Source organism: Helianthus annuus, chromosome 6 (genome assembly GCF_002127325.2).
Source record: "Helianthus annuus cultivar XRQ/B chromosome 6, HanXRQr2.0-SUNRISE, whole genome shotgun sequence".
In the NCBI taxonomy this organism is placed as follows: Eukaryota; Viridiplantae; Streptophyta; class Magnoliopsida; order Asterales; family Asteraceae; genus Helianthus; species Helianthus annuus.
Window position 1 is genome coordinate 11,284,210 of NC_035438.2, and position 15,460 is coordinate 11,299,669.

Below are 15,460 nucleotides of genomic sequence, written 5' to 3' on the forward strand. Positions count from 1 at the left end.
TTGTTCACAAGTTCAAGTAAGCACAGTAATCAAGCAGTAATTAATTATTAATTAAGTCGTACGGATACCTGATTTAGTGAGGGTTGTCACAGCGTGGAGGCAGAGGTAGCGGTGGGTGGCGGCGGCGGCAGTGGTTGGTTGTGGCGGTGGTGGTGGCGTCGACGGTGGTGGTGGGTGGCAGCGACGACTGCCGTTGGCGGCGATGATGGTTGGTGGCGGTGGCGGGTGGCAACGGTGGCGGTGACAGTGGTGGCTGTCGGGGTGGCGGCGACAGTGGTGGCTGTCGGGGTGGCGGTGGAGGCGTTGACGGGTTGCCGGTGGAAGCGACGATGGTGGTGGTGGGTGGTGGCGAAGGTGGTGGGTTTTGGTGTTGGTGATGAATGGTGCTAAATGGGATGGAATGAAAAAAAAAAACACATGGGGAGCGGATGGAATGATTTTGAGGGTATGGAATGCCTTATGGAATGGGTGATTCCATTCCATTGACCAACCAAACACCTATTTCTTCATTCTCTCGTAATGATCCATTTCATTCCGCCTTTTATTTCTACCATAGTTATTAAAGGCGCTAATGTAACGCCCCAAAATCCGAATGTTTATAATTGACATACATTTTTATATAATGTACCCCGAAATAAGTAATTTAGACCATTTTACCTAGTTAAAGTTTATGGCCAAAACTATTAAATGAAGAAAATTGTGACAAATATGTTAAGTGGTAAACATGAGGGGCTAGATGGATTAGAATGAAAGTGAGGGATTAAAAAGGGGTTAAACCAAAAAAACACACACACTGGTGCGTGTTTTGGTTCGATCAGAGCAGGGGAAAAACAAGGGTTAACCCTTGTTCTTGCAAGTTCATCAAATCATCAAGGAAATGCGATGTTAAATGATTGCATGTCTTCAAATTTTCAAGTAGCTCAACATACCCAATAGAGTGGTAAGTTCAATTTTGTGTTTTGATGAATAGTAGGAGTTGGGTTTCACCCGAATCATGAGTTTATGAAACACTTTGTGTAATTGGAGGTTAAGAATATGGATTGGAGCAGAATTTATGTTTGGCCTTGGTGATTTGGTAAGATTATGGCAAAACCCCAAATTTTTAAGAAGTTAGTATAAGTATGATAATCAAGTGAAATCATACATATGAATTTTGGGGTGAATAATCTGGTTTGTGATACATGAATGGTGAATAGGTTGATGTAGGATGAAATAATCATGTATAATAAAATGATTGTAAATGTTATGTGAAGATGAACTAGTAGAGATATGCTTTATATACTTGTACATTATGCTTAGATGATAGTACGCACACCAAGTGTTTGATGAAATGTCTATGTGATAATAATATAGGAAATTGTATGCAAGTTGTGGGTCAATATGTATAAAGAGTGAAAATGATGTGTTTGTTAGTAAACTACCATGAAGAAGACGTGTTAGATTGACTCCACATGGAGATTTTGTTGATTTCATTCCCGGGTAGAAGTGTGCACTAATGGCTTGCACTATGCGTTTAAATGATGTGATGCACACCGTGTGGTGGTTTGATCCGCTAGTTGTGAACTTGAAGTATATGTGAAGCATATGAGAGTCTTAAAAAGAATCATTGTTGGAATAGTATAAGGTTAGCTTAATACGTGTTATAGTGTTAGTTGTGGAGATATAGAAATACTAGTATGAATGGAATGAATTACGTGTATGTGTGTGTACATAGACAAGTAATTATATGGTTGTATGTGATCAAGAATATGATTACAAAATGCATAGGGTGTCGTTAGCATGGTCCACTAACATCATTATGGACATATGTTCTTGAGTTGGAAATTTGTATGCTTGATGGTTGACTTTCTGAAAAGTCAACGAATATGCGAATGGTATGGTTCGACTTATGAATGCTACTGTAAGATTTAGGAATAAATATGTGTCATGAGTTAGGCTAATGACGTGTTAGACGTGCGTGTGTTTAATACGGTGACACGACAGATTACATGAGTTTGAAATGACATGAACTTGGTTACATGTATTATGCTTGTTAGAAGTGACTATAGACTTCAAGTATGAATTATGTGATCGAAATGATCGTTATCATGTACGATTGCGTATGCTAATAAGAATGTGATTTCGATGACATGGAAGTATAGGAATCATGTCGAGACGGAATCAAGCACGGAAGACTACGGGTCAAGAAGTGGCGAGGAAATAAATATGAACACGGATGCATGAGGTAAGTGATTCCGCAATCACTTCTTAGTTGTTATGTAATGTTATATGCAATCTAATTATATGTGATAATTGAGGTCAAATAGGAATGAGTTGTATGATGTCAATAAAGTATTAAACGGATCTTAGTTTGATCCAAGCTAGGCAGGTGTGATTAAGAAATTGTAGCTAAGTAGTGAGATTGGTTACTCATGCAAGAAATTCCTTTGTTATTAAGGATATAGCATAATTGACTAAAATGCCCTTGATAGGTATATCGGGCAAACGACCTTAGAAGTCGTTTGGAATCAAGATATTCGATTAGTATAATATTTTGGTCAAGCATGAAAATGTGGAGTATGTTTTTGTATGTCATAAACTACTTAATGCATAAATACCCATAACGGGTCAAGGTAAGCTTCTGACCAAAAATATGTTAAAAATAGGTAAGACATCCAAGAATTTAATCCTCTATGATAAATGACGTTGATATTAAAAGGTTCATGAGGAGTCAAGGTTAAGTAATCAGATTATGTTGATAAATGCACGAACGGGTCAAATAGTTAGAAAAGGGTAATATGTCGAATGCACGTAAGTTAAGAATTTCCTTAATCCGGAGGTAGGATTTTAAGTTGATATGATAGAATGTGAATTTACAAGCATGTAGGAAGAAACGGGAGGTTAAACGGGTAAACGGTTCAAAAGTTATGCGCGTTTTAATGCATACGGACGACGAAACGGAACTGCAGAAAACTGCAGTTTCTAGAGGGCGTCGCCGACGGGTATGGGGGCGTCGCCGACGGGCTCCAGAAAGTGAATTTTTGTGCTGACGGATTAATTTCCTGTCTACGGGTTTTTGGGCTACGGGTAAATGCAAGGCCCGTCGCCGACGGCCCTAGGGGCGTCGGCGACGGCCTCCCCAAGCTCCAAAAGTTGAAATCTTGTTATTTAAGTTAATTTATGTATTGTAGGCTTCGGTTTGTCATCCGTGGTCTACGGCGGACCTTCCAAACATGATTTTGATGGTCCCTTAGATGTTTATGAGCTATAAAGCTAAGTCTAAGACCCATGTAAATAGTGTATGATTATGTAAGAGGTACGCGTGATCTAGCACATGTACATAAGGGTATGCATGTATGTAATGACGTAGGAAAGGTATGAACAAATGTAGATGTGTATGTATGTATGTATAAAGATATGTGCGAGTGTATGCATGTATGTAATGATGTAGGAAAGGTTTGTATGTATATAGATGTGCATGTATATATGTATAAAGATATGTACGAGCGTATGTATGTATATAATGATGTAGGAACGGTTTGTACGTATATGGATGTGCATGTATGTATGTATAAAGATATGTACGAGCGTATGCCTGTATGTAAAGATGTAGGAAAGGTACGTACGTATGTAGAAGTATATGTATGTATGTAATAAGTCATGTATGAGAGTATACACGTATGTAAAATTGTAGGGAAGATATGTACGTATGTAGATGTGTATGTATATATGTATGTAGTTACGCATGTATGCATAATTTAGTCACGTTGAGGGTTAACGTTATTAATGGTGCACCTTGAGATTGAAAAGTAATGCAGGTACATTATTGAAGCCTCACCAGGAAATGGATACGCATGTGAAATGCTTAAAGTTGAAAGATTACGAAATGTGAAGTATATGCGAATGAACCTTGTTTATATAATGTGTACTAATGTTATGAATGTATGTGGTGAGTGCAGGTTATACGGATAACGGGCGAATTATCACAAGAATTAGAGATCGAAGACCGAGTCACGAGATAGATTGTACGGGAATAATTAAGTATGTACTATTAGTAAACATGACTTATATTTTATCTTTGTAAAAGATACATTTTAAAACGAACTTTCAAGTAAGTCAAGAAGTTTGTAATGAAAGAAATTTTATGGCACGAATTTCCGCTGCGACTTTTGACAAATACGAATTAGGGCGTAACAAGTTGGTATCAGAGCCCTGGTTTGAGAGAATCAAGTAAAAGGAGGCAAATGCTTGAACTCAAACCGGTGTGCTCTAGTGACAAAGAACCCGTACAATCCAAGACTCGATCGAGGCCTAAAGGCAAAAGCAAATGTAAGTATGTGTTAGGTTATGTATTTGAAGGGAACTAATAATATGTTATGTGCAAGGTAAGCTTAAGAATTGGGAGAGGATGATCCGTGAATGCAGAATAGGATGAACGCTAAGGCGGGCAAAGGTGCAAATAGGCAAATTAACCCCAGGTACACACTACTAATATGTATGAGTACCGATGTCAAAAGAAAGGGAAAGGGTCTCCTTGGGAGAGTAATTATTAAACGAAAGATAATGATGTGGTCTTGGGGGAGTTTTAGAAATATGCACGAAACTGAAACCCATTTCTCGGGCATAAGGCGATGATTACACGAAGGCACGAAACTAGTGTGTAAATTGCGCACCTGGCCAGTACGCAAGGAGCATATGACGTTCGTGAGACCGTGGCAATTATTGCAGGTATGTCCGGTAGAACTGGGTAGCAGGTGGGCGCTATGTTGTAGCGAATACGAAATAGCAAACCATTGCGGATTTGGTTATGCTAACGAAGGTTATGAAAAGTTATGCGAGTCGACCGGTTCTAGCGAACAAGTCAAATAAGAATAAGCTACCATCTGTTTTGAACGAGTGATTTTGAATGCTCTAATGAAGGCTAGAAGCTTAATCCGTTATACGGATTGAAAGAAGAAGTTATGTTAAAAGCGAAAAACCCAATTATTTGGGTAGTGGAATGTGTATGCTTAACTCTCGTTGAGAGTGTTTATGCCAAACCCAATTATTTGGGTAGTGGAATGTGTATGCTTAACTCTCGTTGAGAGTGTTTATGCCAGACCCAATTATTTGGGTAGTGGAATGTGTATGCTTAACTCTCGTTGAGAGTGTTTATGCCAAACCCAATTATTTGGGTAGTGGAATGTGTATGCTTAACTCTCGTTGAGAGTGTTTATGCCAAACCCAATTATTTGGGTAGTGGAATGTGTATGCTTAACTCTCGTTGAGAGTGTTTATGCCAAACCCAATTATTTGGGTAGTGGAATGTGTATGCTTAACTCTCGTTGAGAGTGTTTATGCCAAACCCAATTATTTGGGTAGTGGAAAGTGTATGCTTAACTCTCGTCGAGAGTGTTTATGCCGAACCCCATTACCTGGGTAGTCGAGTGTGTAAGAAAGAAGAAAGCTCATATATGGATGGAACTAAAATGAAGTAATTATGATTCGACAACTGAGATTGCTAACTTTAAAACCTTGTTGCTGAAGGTAGGTAAAGCTTTAAGTTTTTGTTAAACACATGTAAGAAAGAAAAGGTACGGGTGATATGATTGAAACCGCTAGATAGATTCAAACATAGAAGGAATGAAGGGTATGGATGTTACGTTTAAAACCGTGGGACGGATTTAAAACATAAAAGGATGTAATGAACGCCTTTATAAGTAAGCATTAATATAGGTTTGAATATATAGAAACGATGAACTATTACTAACCGGTCAAGGAAATGAGAAGGTTACGTGGAAGCATGGCGTGGAAAGTATAGATTGGTTAAGAAGAAGTCAAACATAGATATGTGTATGTGTAAATGGAAGTGAGAAAGGTTTCGGGGACGAAACCTTATTTAAGGGGGGTAGACTTGTAACGCCCCAAAATCCGAATGTTTATAATTGACATACATTTTTATATAATGTACCCCGAAATAAGTAATTTAGACCATTTTACCTAGTTAAAGTTTATGGCCAAAACTATTAAATGAAGAAAATTGTGACAAATATGTTAAGTGGTAAACATGAGGGGCTAGATGGATTAGAATGAAAGTGAGGGATTAAAAAGGGGTTAAACCAAAAAACACACACATTGGTGCGTGTTTTGGTTCGATCAGAGCAGGGGAAAAACAAGGGTTAACCCTTGTTCTTGCAAGTTCATCAAATCATCAAGGAAATGCGATGTTAAATGATTGCATGTCTTCAAATTTTCAAGTAGCTCAACATACCCAATAGAGTGGTAAGTTCAATTTTGTGTTTTGATGAATAGTAGGAGTTGGGTTTCACCCGAATCATGAGTTTATGAAACACTTTGTGTAATTGGAGGTTAAGAATATGGATTGGAGCAGAATTTATGTTTGGCCTTGGTGATTTGGTAAGATTATGGCAAAACCCCAAATTTTTAAGAAGTTAGTATAAGTATGATAATCAAGTGAAATCATACATATGAATTTTGGGGTGAATAATCTGGTTTGTGATACATGAATGGTGAATAGGTTGATGTAGGATGAAATAATCATGTATAATAAAATGATTGTAAATGTTATGTGAAGATGAACTAGTAGAGATATGCTTTATATACTTGTACATTATGCTTAGATGATAGTACGCACACCAAGTGTTTGATGAAATGTCTATGTGATAATAATATAGGAAATTGTATGCAAGTTGTGGGTCAATATGTATAAAGAGTGAAAATGATGTGTTTGTTAGTAAACTACCATGAAGAAGAGGTGTTAGATTGACTCCACGTGGAGATTTTGTTGATTTCATTCCCGGGTAGAAGTGTGCACTAATGGCTTGCACTATGCGTTTAAATGATGTGATGCACACCGTGTGGTGGTTTGATCCGCTAGTTGTGAACTTGAAGTATATGTGAAGCATATGAGAGTCTTAAAAAGAATCATTGTTGGAATAGTATAAGGTTAGCTTAATACGTGTTATAGTGTTAGTTGTGGAGATATAGAAATACTAGTATGAATGGAATGAATTACGTGTATGTGTGTGTACATAGACAAGTAATTATATGGTTGTATGTGATCAAGAATATGATTACAAAATGCATAGGGTGTCGTTAGCATGGTCCACTAACATCATTATGGACATATGTTCTTGAGTTGGAAATTTGTATGCTTGATGGTTGACTTTCTGAAAAGTCAACGAATATGCGAATGGTATGGTTCGACTTATGAATGCTACTGTAAGATTTAGGAATAAATATGTGTCATGAGTTAGGCTAATGACGTGTTAGACGTGCGTGTGTTTAATACGGTGACACGACAGATTACATGAGTTTGAAATGACATGAACTTGGTTACATGTATTATGCTTGTTAGAAGTGACTATAGACTTCAAGTATGAATTATGTGATCGAAATGATCGTAATCATGTACGATTGCGTATGCTAATAAGAATGTGATTTCGATGACATGGAAGTATAGGAATCATGTCGAGACGGAATCAAGCACGGAAGACTACGGGTCAAGAAGTGGCGAGGAAACAAATATGAACACGGATGCATGAGGTAAGTGATTCCGCAATCACTTCTTCGTTGTTATGTAATGTTATATGCAATCTAATTATATGTGATAATTGAGGTCAAATAGGAATGAGTTGTATGATGTCAATAAAGTATTAAACGGATCTTAGTTTGATCCAAGCTAGGCAGGTGTGATTAAGAAATTGTAGCTAAGTAGTGAGATTGGTTACTCATGCAAGAAATTCCTTTGTTATTAAGGATATAGCATAATTGACTAAAATGCCCTTGATAGGTATATCGGGCAAACGACCTTAGAAGTCGTTTGGAATCAAGATATTCGATTAGTATAATATTTTGGTCAAGCATGAAAATGTGGAGTATGTTTTTGTATGTCATAAACTACTTAATGCATAAATACCCATAACGGGTCAAGGTAAGCTTCTGACCAAAAATATGTTAAAAATAGGTAAGACATCCAAGAATTTAATCCTCTATGATAAATGACGTTGATATTAAAAGGTTCATGAGGAGTCGAGGTTAAGTAATCAGATTATGTTGATAAATGCACGAACGGGTCAAATAGTTAGAAAAGGGTAATATGTCGAATGCACGTAAGTTAAGAATTTCCTTAATCCGGAGGTAGGATTTTAAGTTGATATGATAGAATGTGAATTTACAAGCATGTAGGAAGAAACGGGAGGTTAAACGGGTAAACGGTTCAAAAGTTATGCGCGTTTTAGTGCATACGGACGACGAAACGGAACTGCAGAAAACTGCAGTTTCTAGAGGGCGTCGCCGACGGGTATGGGGGCGTCGCCGACGGGCTCCAGAAAGTGAATTTTTGTGCTGACGGGTTAATTTCCTGTCTACGGGTTTTTGGGCTACGGGTAAATGCAAGGCCCGTCGCCGACGGCCCTAGGGGCGTCGGCGACGGCCTCCCCAAGCTCCAAAAGTTGAAATCTTGTTATTTAAGTTAATTTATGTATTGTAGGCTTCGGTTTGTCATCCGTGGTCTACGGCGGACCTTCCAAACATGATTTTGATGGTCCCTTAGATGTTTATGAGCTATAAAGCTAAGTCTAAGACCCATGTAAATAGTGTATGATTATGTAAGAGGTACGCGTGATCTAGCACATGTACATAAGGGTATGCATGTATGTAATGACGTAGGAAAGGTATGAACAAATGTAGATGTGTATGTATGTATGTATAAAGATATGTGCGAGTGTATGCATGTATGTAATGATGTAGGAAAGGTTTGTATGTATATAGATGTGCATGTATATATGTATAAAGATATGTACGGGCGTATGTATGTATATAATGATGTAGGAACGGTTTGTACGTATATGGATGTGCATGTATGTATGTATAAAGATATGTACGAGCGTATGCCTGTATGTAAAGATGTAGGAAAGGTACGTACGTATGTAGAAGTATATGTATGTATGTAATAAGTCATGTATGAGAGTATACACGTATGTAAAATTGTAGGGAAGATATGTACGTATGTAGATGTGTATGTATATATGTATGTAGTTACGCATGTATGCATAATTTAGTCACGTTGAGGGTTAACGTTATTAATGGTGCACCTTGAGATTGAAAAGTAATGGAGGTGCATTATTGAAGCCTCACCAGGAAATGGATACGCATGTGAAATGCTTAAAGTTGAAAGATTACGAAATGTGAAGTATATGCGAATGAACCTTGTTTATATAATGTGTACTAATGTTATGAATGTATGTGGTGAGTGCAGGTTATACGGATAACGGGCGAATTATCACAAGAATTAGAGATCGAAGACCGAGTCACGAGATAGATTGTACGGGAATAATAAGTATGTACTATTAGTAAACATGACTTATATTTTATCTTTGTAAAAGATACATTTTAAAACGAACTTTCAAGTAAGTCAAGAAGTTTGTAATGAAAGAAATTTTATGGCACGAATTTCCGCTGCGACTTTTGACAAATACGAATTAGGGCGTAACAAGTTGGTATCAGAGCCCTGGTTTGAGAGAATCAAGTAAAAGGAGGCAAATGCTTGAACTCAAACCGGTGTGCTCTAGTGACAAAGAACCCGTACAATCCAAGACTCGATCGAGGCCTAAAGGCAAAAGCAAATGTAAGTATGTGTTAGGTTATGTATTTGAAGGGAACTAATAATATGTTATGTGCAAGGTAAGCTTAAGAATTGGGAGAGGATGATCCGTGAATGCAGAATAGGATGAACGCTAAGGCGGGCAAAGGTGCAAATAGGCAAATTAACCCCAGGTACACACTACTAATATGTATGAGTACCGATGTCAAAAGAAAGGGAAAGGGTCTCCTTGGGAGAGTAATTATTAAACGAAAGATAATGATGTGGTCTTGGGGGAGTTTTAGAAATATGCACGAAACTGAAACCCATTTCTCGGGCATAAGGCGATGATTACACGAAGGCACGAAACTAGTGTGTAAATTGCGCACCTGGCCAGTACGCAAGGAGCATATGACGTTCGTGAGACCGTGGCAATTATTGCAGGTATGTCCGGTAGAACTGGGTAGCAGGTGGGCGCTATGTTGTAGCGAATACGAAATAGCAAACCATTGCGGATTTGGTTATGCTAACGAAGGTTATGAAAAGTTATGCGAGTCGACCGGTTCTAGCGAACAAGTCAAATAAGAATAAGCTACCATCTGTTTTGAACGAGTGATTTTGAATGCTCTAATGAGGGCTAGAAGCTTAATCCGTTATACGGATTGAAAGAAGAAGTTATGTTAAAAGCGAAAAACCCAATTATTTGGGTAGTGGAATGTGTATGCTTAACTCTCGTTGAGAGTGTTTATGCCAAACCCAATTATTTGGGTAGTGGAATGTGTATGCTTAACTCTCGTTGAGAGTGTTTATGCCAGACCCAATTATTTGGGTAGTGGAATGTGTATGCTTAACTCTCGTTGAGAGTGTTTATGCCAAACCCAATTATTTGGGTAGTGGAATGTGTATGCTTAACTCTCGTTGAGAGTGTTTATGCCAAACCCAATTATTTGGGTAGTGGAAAGTGTATGCTTAACTCTCGTCGAGAGTGTTTATGCCGAACCCCATTACCTGGGTAGTCGAGTGTGTAAGAAAGAAGAAAGCTCATATATGGATGGAACTAAAATGAAGTAATTATGATTCGACAACTGAGATTGCTAACTTTAAAACCTTGTTGCTGAAGGTAGGTAAAGCTTTAAGTTTTTGTTAAACACATGTAAGAAAGAAAAGGTACGGGTGATATGATTGAAACCGCTAGATAGATTCAAACATAGAAGGAATGAAGGGTATGGATGTTACGTTTAAAACCGTGGGACGGATTTAAAACATAAAAGGATGTAATGAACGCCTTTATAAGTAAGCATTAATATAGGTTTGAATATATAGGAACGATGAACTATTACTAACCGGTCAAGGAAATGAGAAGGTTACGTGGAAGCATGGCGTGGAAAGTATAGATTGGTTAAGAAGAAGTCAAACATAGATATGTGTATGTGTAAATGGAAGTGAGAAAGGTTTCGGGGACGAAACCTTATTTAAGGGGGGTAGACTTGTAACGCCCCAAAATCCGAATGTTTATAATTGACATACATTTTTATATAATGTACCCCGAAATAAGTAATTTAGACCATTTTACCTAGTTAAAGTTTATGGCCAAAACTATTAAATGAAGAAAATTGTGACAAATATGTTAAGTGGTAAACATGAGGGGCTAGATGGATTAGAATGAAAGTGAGGGATTAAAAAGGGGTTAAACCAAAAAACACACACATTGGTGCGTGTTTTGGTTCGATCAGAGCAGGGGAAAAACAAGGGTTAACCCTTGTTCTTGCAAGTTCATCAAATCATCAAGGAAATGCGATGTTAAATGATTGCATGTCTTCAAATTTTCAAGTAGCTCAACATACCCAATAGAGTGGTAAGTTCAATTTTGTGTTTTGATGAATAGTAGGAGTTGGGTTTCACCCGAATCATGAGTTTATGAAACACTTTGTGTAATTGGAGGTTAAGAATATGGATTGGAGCAGAATTTATGTTTGGCCTTGGTGATTTGGTAAGATTATGGCAAAACCCCAAATTTTTAAGAAGTTAGTATAAGTATGATAATCAAGTGAAATCATACATATGAATTTTGGGGTGAATAATCTGGTTTGTGATACATGAATGGTGAATAGGTTGATGTAGGATGAAATAATCATGTATAATAAAATGATTGTAAATGTTATGTGAAGATGAACTAGTAGAGATATGCTTTATATACTTGTACATTATGCTTAGATGATAGTACGCACACCAAGTGTTTGATGAAATGTCTATGTGATAATAATATAGGAAATTGTATGCAAGTTGTGGGTCAATATGTATAAAGAGTGAAAATGATGTGTTTGTTAGTAAACTACCATGAAGAAGACGTGTTAGATTGACTCCACGTGGAGATTTTGTTGACTTCATTCCCGGGTAGAAGTGTGCACTAATGGCTTGCACTATGCGTTTAAATGATGTGATGCACACCGTGTGGTGGTTTGATCCGCTAGTTGTGAACTTGAAGTATATGTGAAGCATATGAGAGTCTTAAAAAGAATCATTGTTGGAATAGTATAAGGTTAGCTTAATACGTGTTATAGTGTTAGTTGTGGAGATATAGAAATACTAGTATGAATGGAATGAATTACGTGTATGTGTGTGTACATAGACAAGTAATTATATGGTTGTATGTGATCAAGAATATGATTACAAAATGCATAGGGTGTCGTTAGCATGGTCCACTAACATCATTATGGACATATGTTCTTGAGTTGGAAATTTGTATGCTTGATGGTTGACTTTCTGAAAAGTCAACGAATATGCGAATGGTATGGTTCGACTTATGAATGCTACTGTAAGATTTAGGAATAAATATGTGTCATGAGTTAGGCTAATGACGTGTTAGACGTGCGTGTGTTTAATACGGTGACACGACAGATTACATGAGTTTGAAATGACATGAACTTGGTTACATGTATTATGCTTGTTAGAAGTGACTATAGACTTCAAGTATGAATTATGTGATCGAAATGATCGTTATCATGTACGATTGCGTATGCTAATAAGAATGTGATTTCGATGACATGGAAGTATAGGAATCATGTCGAGACGGAATCAAGCACGGAAGACTACGGGTCAAGAAGTGGCGAGGAAACAAATATGAACACGGATGCATGAGGTAAGTGATTCCGCAATCACTTCTTCGTTGTTATGTAATGTTATATGCAATCTAATTATATGTGATAATTGAGGTCAAATAGGAATGAGGTTGTATGATGTCAATAAAGTATTAAACGGATCTTAGTTTGATCCAAGCTAGGCAGGTGTGATTAAGAAATTGTAGCTAAGTAGTGAGATTGGTTACTCATGCAAGAAATTCCTTTGTTATTAAGGATATAGCATAATTGACTAAAATGCCCTTGATAGGTATATCGGGCAAACGACCTTAGAAGTCGTTTGGAATCAAGATATTCGATTAGTATAATATTTTGGTCAAGCATGAAAATGTGGAGTATGTTTTTGTATGTCATAAACTACTTAATGCATAAATACCCATAACGGGTCAAGGTAAGCTTCTGACCAAAAATATGTTAAAAATAGGTAAGACATCCAAGAATTTAATCCTCTATGATAAATGACGTTGATATTAAAAGGTTCATGAGGAGTCGAGGTTAAGTAATCAGATTATGTTGATAAATGCACGAACGGGTCAAATAGTTAGAAAAGGGTAATATGTCGAATGCACGTAAGTTAAGAATTTCCTTAATCCGGAGGTAGGATTTTAAATTGATATGATAGAATGTGAATTTACAAGCATATAGGAAGAAACGGGAGGTTAAACGGGTAAACGGTTCAAAAGTTATGCGCGTTTTAGTGCATACGGACGACGAAACGGAACTGCATAAAACTGCAGTTTCTAGAGGGCGTCGCCGACGGGTATGGGGGCGTCGCCGACGGGCTCCAGAAAGTGAATTTTTGTGCTGACGGGTTAATTTCCTGTCTACAGGTTTTTGGGCTACGGGTAAATGCAAGGCCCGTCGCCGACGGCCCTAGGGGCGTCGGCGACGGCCTCCCCAAGCTCCAAAAGTTGAAATCTTTTTATTTAAGTTAATTTATGTATTGTAGGCTTCGGTTTGTCATCCGTGGTCTACGGCGGACCTTCCAAACATGATTTTGATGGTCCCTTAGATGTTTATGAGCTATAAAGCTAAGTCTAAGACCCATGTAAATAGTGTATGATTATGTAAGAGGTACGCGTGATCTAGCACATGTACATAAGGGTATGCATGTATGTAATGACGTAGGAAAGGTATGAACAAATGTAGATGTGTATGTATGTATGTATAAAGATATGTGCGAGTGTATGCATGTATGTAATGATGTAGGAAAGGTTTGTATGTATATAGATGTGCATGTATATATGTATAAAGATATGTACGAGCGTATGTATGTATATAATGATGTAGGAACGGTTTGTACGTATATGGATGTGCATGTATGTATGTATAAAGATATGTACGAGCGTATGCCTGTATGTAAAGATGTAGGAAAGGTACGTACGTATGTAGAAGTATATGTATGTATGTAATAAGTCATGTATGAGAGTATACACGTATGTAAAATTGTAGGGAAGATATGTACGTATGTAGATGTGTATGTATATATGTATGTAGTTACGCATGTATGCATAATTTAGTCACGTTGAGGGTTAACGTTATTAATGGTGCACCTTGAGATTGAAAAGTAATGCAGGTACATTATTGAAGCCTCACCAGGAAATGGATACGCATGTGAAATGCTTAAAGTTGAAAGATTACGAAATGTGAAGTATATGCGAATGAACCTTGTTTATATAATGTGTACTAATGTTATGAATGTATGTGGTGAGTGCAGGTTATACGGATAACGGGCGAATTATCACAAGAATTAGAGATCGAAGACCGAGTCACGAGATAGATTGTACGGGAATAATTAAGTATGTACTATTAGTAAACATGACTTATATTTTATCTTTGTAAAAGATACATTTTAAAACGAACTTTCAAGTAAGTCAAGAAGTTTGTAATGAAAGAAATTTTATGGCACGAATTTCCGCTGCGACTTTTGACAAATACGAATTAGGGCGTAACAGCTAAGCACACTCAAGGCGCATAGGCCTTGCCTGGGGCCTAGGCGCAAAGCGCAAAAAAAGCGAGGGCCTGAGAAAAATTAAGCGCATAATGAAAAAAAGTTAAAAATTTATTATGTATTAGAAAAAGAATACTATTCTTCAAATAAAATAAACAAAAGCTATTATATAAAACTATATATCATCTATTTAGAACCAAAAGTTCTAAAAATTTTAGTGTATTAGACCACCCGTAGTGGGGCGTGATTTTAAAAAAAAATTGAAAAAAAACGCCGCAAAACGCCCCTTCCCCCATTACGGCAGACGTTTTTGGGCGTTATATTTGAAAAAAAAGAGGTTGGGCGTTTTAATAAAAACGCTATGCACATGTTTGTTGAACCAATCAATGGTGAGCATTTGTATGACAACTTTGACTAGCCAATCACCATCCATCCATGTGTTTGCTTTTTTTTTTAATGATTGGAAGGGGCTTTATTAGGTATTATTCCCACTACACCACTTTTGTAATAACGCCCATGCTGACTGGGATGACACGTGTCAGATAATGCCCCATGGTGGGGGCATTATATTTTTCTTCACCACTACACATGGTCTTAGTGTAGAAAAGTAGTTTTCCATAGATAAAAGTAGAAATCTGGCTAGAATCTTGTCGGAATTTAGAGAATTTGGCCGGAAACTATCCGGAATCTCGTCGGAATGTGTGCTTGAACCATCACCTGGAGAATTAAAGCGCAAATTCCTCGACTTAAAGCGCAACTGCCTCGCCTCGCCTGAAAATGGGCCTAGGTGCAAAAGGCGATGGCTTTTAA

General features: G+C 37.5%; 3 long non-coding RNA genes across 3 annotated transcripts; all 3 read left to right on the plus strand.

Annotated features, from left to right (window-relative positions):
• Positions 1-810: 810 nt before the first annotated feature.
• LOC110863758 lies at positions 811-4,049 on the plus strand. Its single transcript, XR_002549342.1, has 3 exons — positions 811-940; positions 2,142-2,224; positions 3,939-4,049. It is a non-coding gene; the product is annotated as an uncharacterized LOC110863758 (long non-coding RNA).
• A 2,061-nt stretch (positions 4,050-6,110) lies between these two features.
• LOC118479692 lies at positions 6,111-9,338 on the plus strand. The gene is made up of 3 exons (XR_004860067.1): positions 6,111-6,240; positions 7,442-7,524; positions 9,239-9,338. It is a non-coding gene; the product is annotated as an uncharacterized LOC118479692 (long non-coding RNA).
• A 1,949-nt stretch (positions 9,339-11,287) lies between these two features.
• LOC118479693 lies at positions 11,288-14,527 on the plus strand. Its single transcript, XR_004860068.1, has 3 exons — positions 11,288-11,417; positions 12,619-12,701; positions 14,417-14,527. It is a non-coding gene; the product is annotated as an uncharacterized LOC118479693 (long non-coding RNA).
• The last annotated feature ends 933 nt before the right edge of the window (positions 14,528-15,460 follow it).